This window comes from Meleagris gallopavo, chromosome 5 (genome assembly GCF_000146605.3).
Source record: "Meleagris gallopavo isolate NT-WF06-2002-E0010 breed Aviagen turkey brand Nicholas breeding stock chromosome 5, Turkey_5.1, whole genome shotgun sequence".
In the NCBI taxonomy this organism is placed as follows: domain Eukaryota; kingdom Metazoa; phylum Chordata; class Aves; order Galliformes; family Phasianidae; genus Meleagris; species Meleagris gallopavo.
In genome coordinates, this window is record NC_015015.2 from 46531764 (window position 1) to 46540286 (window position 8523).

General features: G+C 34.4%; 1 long non-coding RNA gene across 1 annotated transcript in view; it reads left to right on the forward strand.

The window, feature by feature from the left end:
• LOC109367871 overlaps nucleotides 1-5625 on the forward strand; it is an 18626-nt gene extending 13001 nt beyond the window's left edge. Inside the window, exon 2 of the long non-coding RNA XR_002115409.1 lies at nucleotides 4719-5625. This is a non-coding gene — a long non-coding RNA (uncharacterized LOC109367871). The remainder of the gene's footprint in view (nucleotides 1-4718) is intronic.
• Nucleotides 5626-8523: the final 2898 nt, after the last annotated feature.

An 8523-nucleotide genomic window follows, 5' to 3' on the forward strand; every position in this document is an offset into this window, starting at 1 on the left:
ACTCAGGATTTAAGAAACTCTGAAAAACTTACAGCAAGAATTTGAGGCTAAGGGGTTTGCAGAGAACACAGACCACCAGCAGTCAGCCGGGTTGTAACTTATAATAATTTTTGTTCCCGGTTACCCTGTGGTCTCATTTGGTTAAAAATAAAAGTTTCTTTTCTCTGTCTGGGAAGAAGACAGCAAATATCAAGCAGAAGTTTAATGAAAAACTGGAACTAATCTCAAGACCTCATGATTTGGATTTATTTATTTTTTAAATGTCTGAATATGTAAGCTTCTTGTCCAGAAAAGCCTTGCCTATAAAGTCTGAAGTTTTCTGTGTATCTGAAGGAGGTAGAGGTGGACTTAATGCCTTTAACAAGCAATTCACTTGAAGCTAGATTCTGCTATCCTGACTCAGTTTAAACCTGAAGATGACAAATTTAAATGCTTCTTCTGTCCACAGGATGCTCATAAACAGACATAAACAGACTGCATCTGCCTCCAATGTATTCATTATGGAAAATTGGGCTATAAGGCTTTTTGTTTGTTCAGCTTCACTCTTGTCTTCCTTATTCTAGAGAGCAATCATGAGTGTTTGAATGATGTAGATGTTGGTTTTAGTTAGTTGTTTATTGTTTGTTTTGTTTTGTTTTAGACTTTTGCATGTTTCTTTCATTCTACTTATTTTTAATTTCACATTCACACACATAAGCCTCAACTTTTCTTTCTGAGACATGAAAGTTGGAAAAACTGTTCTGTGAGAGCTCGCAGATAGTGAAAGAAAAACATAAACTGTAAATACCTGTTGTACATGAGTCCAAAAGCTTAATTTTTGAATATTAGAGTGAAATAAGGTTGAAAGGTGATCCCTTTATTAAGGGTCATCCCTTTATTAAAATTCACCTAGACCTACATTAAAGTATCAAAACATGATTGGTATCAGCAAAGAACAAAGCTCTCCTACAAATGTGTTTGTTATTAATGTATAATTTCTCCTTTTAGAGTACAATTCTTTCAGTATATCCAGCAAATAATTCAAATATTTGGAGGCCATCATAAAAGATTTGGGAATTTAAACTGGTCAAGGAAAGCTGTAATCTTGGAGAAATCCCCTTTGGAATATCGACAGTGACCATCTATCAACAGAGAATGACAATTTCAGAGATAAAACCTCTAATGTTCTCAGAGTAATAATTTTTGGACATTACAAGTGCTAATGTAGCTTTCTTTTTCCCAGCTGGTAATTCTTGGGGAATCTGTCAGCTATGGCAATCTGTGAGATTAATCCTGAAATATATACTTTATTGATAACTATATTGTTTCATCTTTTTTTTTATTATTATTTTTCTTTCTTTTTTTTTTTTCCCCCAGTTTTTAAGTGTAGAGTGTGGTATCTGGGGCTTTTGAAAGAAACTGAAGATTTGGTACAGCATAGAAACACTCTTTCTTCCTTTCCTTTCATGCTTTCTAATGCACAAATAAAAATGACATGAAACTTTACATGAGGAACTTTAGGAAAACATTTTAAAATATATTTTGGTGTATGTTGCATTATTCAGTTTTAACCTACTGTGCTACTTTCAGGTGACAGATTGTCATTATGACTGCGCTTTCTATTTCACTGGAGTCTATCACTTAAAAGAGTTCCCTCCCACATCTCAGCTTTGCTTTTCAAGCTTTTTTATCTTTTCTACCTTGCTAGAGGCATTATTAGGGCAGTTCACCTTTGACCAAATGGGCAGACGAACATCCATCCTCTGGAGCCAATACTAGTGCTATTTGGTAGATGAGCTCTCAAATGGTGCTGAACTGTGACCTCTTCTTCTGTTCAAAGACTAAATACATAAACTTGAGCCTCCATTGGTGCCAAGCCTGGGAACCTGAGTTGCTCCCTAATCCCAGGTCTTGCAGCCAGCAGCACAATGGGCAGCTCACCATGCCAGCCAGCCAGCCTGAAAGAATGTCTTTATTCTCTCTTCCTCAACAAATTGCTTATTGTTTGGCCCACAGGCTGCTAGACCTTGTGAACTGTCCAAAACTTTACTGCTTTTCTGTTAAACTTTCTTCTTTTTCCCTGTGATTCTGTTTATAAATGAAATGAATTTCTATTTTCACTTCTTAGCAATATCATTTTTAAAGATGAAGTTACTTTTAATCTTTTCTTCAGAGTATATCTGCCTTTTAGAAGCCTGCAGGAACCACAGAAATAATGCAAGCTCTGCAGGTTTAGGGTCCTTAGAAAGAAGGGTCTGGGAAAATGTTAAATGTCATAATGCAGTCAAATGAAGGCAAATACTTCACAGCATTCAGGTGTTTCCAAAGATACTGTTTCTCTGCTTTTGGCCTCATCTTGACTGAGACTATCCTGTGTCTATTATATAAGCTGTGAGTATAGGACACAACACTTCTCTTGGGACCCTACAAAATGGAGTTGTTTAAGGGCAGTTTTATTTATTGAAAGTTAAAACAGATCTGTTCTCGATCTGTTGAAACATTTCTGGAAGCCTCTTTTGTCTTCACTGGAAATTTCTGAGAATGTGACTGCAGGACAAGCATAATGTAAGTCAGAGCTAGACAGAGCACCTGCAGTATAACATTGATATTGCAACGTTCAGCAGAGTTACCCTAGGAGAAGGAACGCTCCTCAGCTGTGAGCTCACCACATGAAGAGAGGAACTGTGATACATAAATACTGCCAAAATCAACACAGGACTAAAGACTCTTCTATTCTTTTCCCTCATTTCAGTAACCTCCCATTGAGAAATGTCCACCTGTTATCTGGAGAACATGAATATGTGGAAAGGCTAGTTAAAATCAATTTAAATACTCATGCACTTCTGCATTCATTTTTTGAACATAGTGGTTAAAAAAGATATCAACAGTACAGAGTTTTCTTGAGCCATATATATATATATATATATATGTATGTATGTATGTATATAATTTAATACCCTTTCAAGTATGAGAATGGCAGCACAAGAGTGGAAGAACTGCAAAACTAAAATGTCCACATTAAGCTGATGCATGGTACATACCAGATGATATATATACTGCCTTATTGTTCAGTTGTGGCTCAGGGAGCTAAATGCATAATTTAAGATATATGTACAGACTAGGGGTCAAATGCTGTCAGTTACATGAGTGTAAATCATGAACAATTGCACCAAAGTGACTGGAGTTGCAGTACCCTGGATTTACGCAAGTGATACTGAAAGCAGACTGTGAGTCAATATGTGTCATCAATACAATTGAGTTAGTGGTATTGAGGGAATTTTATGATATGCATGAACCTAAATTCTTCACATTTTTCATTGATTATAATATTACTTTTTGTGCTTCTATTTTTGTTACTGTTTTTAGAAGAACAAGTGTCCCAAACTCTGATTCTGTATGTGATATTCCCACCAAATTGTCCTAACCCCAGTTCATAATGATATGACAAACATTTCACAGCTGCAGAAGCTTACTTTCTTTACCTATATTTTAGGCCAAGATCTTAATTTATATAAATGCAGAATTCTGAATATCATGCAGCCTGTTTCTTGGCAAACATCTGACTACACATAGAGATGCATCCTTACACTCACCTGTTTCCATTAATGGTTGCATATAGCAATGAAGGGCTAGGAAATGAAATTTCTTAGACGTATAGGACAGTAGGATTTTGATGCAGGAGGGAGGGCTGAAGGGAATGGGTATGGAGACTTGGCAGCAGAAAGCACAATCATGTGCTTATAACACAAATGTGTTATAAGAGCATGGGACAGCTTTCTTAACTGATTCTTCCTGAGTTTGTTAGTGAGGAGTGCAAGGGAAAGAAAATAGCTTTGCACTGAATCTAAGATACAACTCTACGGCACAAATCAAGGAGGTATAAAAACTGATAATCTATTGGGGAAGTAGCAGAGTACCTGCCAGATATTCCTGGCTTTCAATGACCTTATTTTGCGTGAAGGAAGAATATATGATTTTCTGGTTTGAGTAGAGGTTTTTAATTCTGAAAGGAGGTTATGTGTTAAATATATGGTAGCAGTCTCTTCAATAATAGAAGTCAAGGCCCTTATGTGTGGAGCCAGAATCTGGTATTCTATCACATAAAATAATGCCATTATTTCTTAACATACTTTTAAATTGAATGCATTATTTTTAAATCACATTTTTATGATATTCTTGAATATCTAGAAAGATTAAAAAAGCCTGAAAGTAGATTCTCCAGTATTCATATAATCAAAAATGGTTGATTGAATTTGGAACACACACACAAAAAAAGAAAGCCATTTAAGATTACAGTGATCAGCCGGGGGGGTTGGGGTTGGGGGTCTTATCACTTCAAAAGAAACAGAAAAATGTTTTTGAATTAAGGCCTGAATGGATCTCAACATCATAATGATAATTACAGTTAGGGTACAATTTATACTAAAAGTACTATCATCAATTATGATTGGTTTTCACTGAATAAAGATCTAGGAATTTTTTCAAAGTGAAGACACATTAGTCTATGCTCAACACGTACATGTACCCTTAGCCAGTTAGAGTACTGTGTAGGCATAGATTTGTCAGAATTCTTTGATCCCAAAAGGATTCATAGAAGAAAAATTTCTCTTTCTGAGAAATGATCTCTCTAGAGACTGATAGTGATGATACAATAGACTAGAGTTGCTATTATTAAAAAAAATAAAAAAAAAAAAAAAAAAAAAAACTAACTTTTTCTGACTATGTTTCTTTTTTCCCAGTGGGATTCTGATTCCAGACATCCTACCAGCCTGACATCCACTGGGAAAGTGATGACACCATAAATTATTTAGAGGTTTGAAAACCATGAGAACTACTGTATATAACCAGATTGGATTGACTTTTTAACTCTTTTGATTAATAATACATAAAGCCTTGGATATGTGAAGTGGTCGAGTGCTAACCTGTTAACAAAAGGAGTAGCAGAGATGAATTCTAACATTTCTCACAAGTTATTCTACTTAACACATTAGCCAAACAAAATAAACAAATGAAATGCTCTGCCTTAGTCTTATACCTTCAGTGCACCATCAATATTTTATGACTATCTAATGTCTCTATATATCTGGCTACAGATGATATTTTGATCATCTGGCTTACCAATTTCAATCTTATCTTCTTTTTCCTGTATTTGTGAAAACATGCCTGTAGAAAGTAGAAAAAGGGTTTCAATATCCTGGTTTCCTTTTTGACTTTCATTTTAACAGTACTAACTGCTCAGATGTGAAAATGATATTTCAGTCTTAAAAACAGCAAATGAGAACCAGAATTTCCTCATTTATGTCATTTTTTTTTCTCTGCAGCAGGATGGGAGTAGACATTTGCACTTCTACAGATAGATTTCATGTTCTGCACTTCTGCTATTGACTCTGTTTTAATTACCCACTTGTTTCTTAAGTTTTGTTTTCTTACAGGTTGCTTTGGGTGGAGCTTTCAGAGAAAAGAGACATTGTTATTTCCCTCCTATTGAAAAATAGAAGATGGTGCTCATGACAGTCTGCATTTCTGAGCAACAAAAAAATGACAAGAGACATCACTGTGCTTCTGGGTTGCGTGGCCCATACTTCAGGAGATTGGCTATCCAGGGTGATTTCAGAACAATACATTAATTTACAATAGAAACAAACATATATGTATTTCTGTGCAAGTACTGTCTGAATGTTTTTGTATTATCCCAAATGACATGTGACTTTAGATGTAGAAACAATATGAAACACATTTCTTTACTCATTCTTGTGCACTTTTCCCTTGTGATTCCCCATAGAATTCAATTTCAACTTCTTTCGGCACAGGTACTGGGTATCTATTTAAGGTGCTGCATGTCTAGCCAATACAAATCAAATACGAATACTATCAGTTACAAATAGAAATACTAATGCATTCTTTTTACCTCTTGATATGCCCGTGTAATTCTCCTTCCTTGATCCCCCTAATGTCAAATATGCCTGGAAGCCCATGACTCTCTTCTAATTTTTTTAACCTTGCAGACTAACCATTCATTCTCTCAGAAAATTATAGCAGCTCACTAATTACACCTGAACTAGGCCTCACTTGTGACACCAATAATAAATTAAATTATTTAGCAATATTTATAAAATGTTAATGAGTACCATCACCTGACTTCCATACGCAGAAGTACTATGTGAAATCTGTTGTCAGATATTTTCTTTTTCTGAAAAGAAGTGTCATCCAATTTCTGTATAGATTCTCTCCCTCCTTCAAAAAGGAAGTATATCCATAAAAATAATAAGAATCTCTTCTATATAAATGCATATGTTCACCTTTTATTCTTATATACCCGCCATATCAATAACTGTGTACCCATACCGATTTCCTAGTTATGATTAAATATAGCACTGTAACAATTTATTCTCATTCTGAAACAAAATTCTAGATGCACTGTTATTTTTGTATATTTTCTTACTGCATCTTAAGGACTAACCAGGGGACTGAGACCAGCATCTGACTTTACCAGAATAGCAAGGATCTTAGTATCTTTCGCATAGTATCTTTCAACTGCCAAGCAAAAAATAAAAATAAAAAAAAAATAAACATTTGTTTTCTATTCCATCTGGGATTATGTGACAAAATGATCCCCAGCATATAATCAATTATTTTTCTTCTCTATCTTTTGCATTTTCCTGCAAAACCATTTGCAAGTATAAGAGAAAGATTCTTCAGAGATAATCTGGTGATTATTTCAAATTCAACCTCGGACGCTGCAGGCATTAAAAGATGAAAATTGCCTGAAGTCCACTGTTGTACAACAAATCTGTACCTCTCGACTCCTGTCCTGAGGTGAAAATGCAAACCAGAGAAATATTTAGAATCATTCTGACAGTTCATAAAATTAAGCAGGGATTAGAGATTCTCTCAGAAATAAATAAATAAAAGGTATAATGCTACAGGGCCAACACAATGTTAATCACATCTCCTTGCAACAGGTATTACTGCAACCCACTTTGGGGAAGAAAAAGAAGTCGTATAATTAAGCCTGGCATGTGTTTAGCACTACTGAGTCCAATTTAAATATCTGAGTGCATGAGTTCAACATGTTAATACATATACATATGCATACATGCACATACATAATTAATATATAAACTGCACAATCAGTTTAATTGTATAGGTTTCTACAGAAAGCTATGCAGAAACCTGTATACACAATCCATTTGTAGGCTTCTATAGAAATGTTGTATATCTTAAGTATCCTATTTTCATCTAAATTTAATGGATTAGCCCTGATGAGAGAAACACTTGAACATATTCTTAAATTTACGTAACCAGAGTGCCTTGCTGATTTTAGGACTTTCAATCTACATGAATTTAAGCAAAAGTCTAACAGTCCACTGGGAATGTACTCTCTGGTGCCAGTCATTTAAAACATACAATAAGAAAGGAATTGAAAGTACTGTGGCAGACATAGATGATTTTGATCCCTCTTGCATTTGTAGCAGGTACACCCAAGAAATTGCAAACATGATTAAAATGAATACATAGCAAAAAGTACACAGTGACCACAGAAATATGTTTGGGGCAAGCATGGACTTTTACAGTCAGACTCCTAAATTTCCCCACCCACCTCTCAGACTTCTCAGTATGGTTCAAAACGTCTCCTCAGCACTAGTCTGTTTGAAAGGATGCCTTTCCTTTTCTTCCTGGATGAACAAACTCTAATATACTGCATTTACACAGTGTATAAAATGAAAATACACTGTATTAGATTAGTATCATGTTTTAATATCTTTGGAAAATGTTCAAGTTAAATTAACATGTTTCTAACAAACTGAAAAGTCCAAAATAGAATTAGCTGAAGTGGATTAAAAGATTTTTTTTTTTTTTCAGTACAGAAATAAATTAAAAATAACTGCATAGAGAAGGTTTAGAGAAGAATAAGATATATTGTATGGTCAAATTATTGTCCCTTTGTTTAAGCTTTGAATTTTACTCAATCTTCTGTTAATGATGTAAATATTTTTTTATAATAAAAATTAGCAAATTTCCTGATTCAACAAAAGAAGGAAACATTATTTTACATAGTATGTCTTAGACATCGGAAATGTAATTTATTTCCATCTTTAAAAATATCTTATGAAAATTATTTTCCATCCCATTTTAGTCCTGGATGCTGACTGGAGTTAGGATAATACATCACACAAATATTGATTTAAATATTTAAACAAATTCACTTACTTTGGATTTACATCCCCTTTGGGCTCTACTTTCCATGAATACTCTGATAAATAAACTTACTGTAAGAACAATCTGCTGGGAGGGAAAATTATAAACAAAAATTGAAGAATTCATGTGGGATATGAATTTTTGAATTCTAATCATCAATTGTTGCACTAGCAATTAAGGCTGACTGGAGGACAATAATTCCATGCTACATTAATTTTCAAGACTGTGTCTTCATGTCTAGTTTGTTTTGGTTTGCTTTTGTCTCATTTTCTATACAAAACACAAACTCTCCACACTACTATAGTGAAATTGCCTTTAGAATCATAGAAGCATAGAAACACAAGG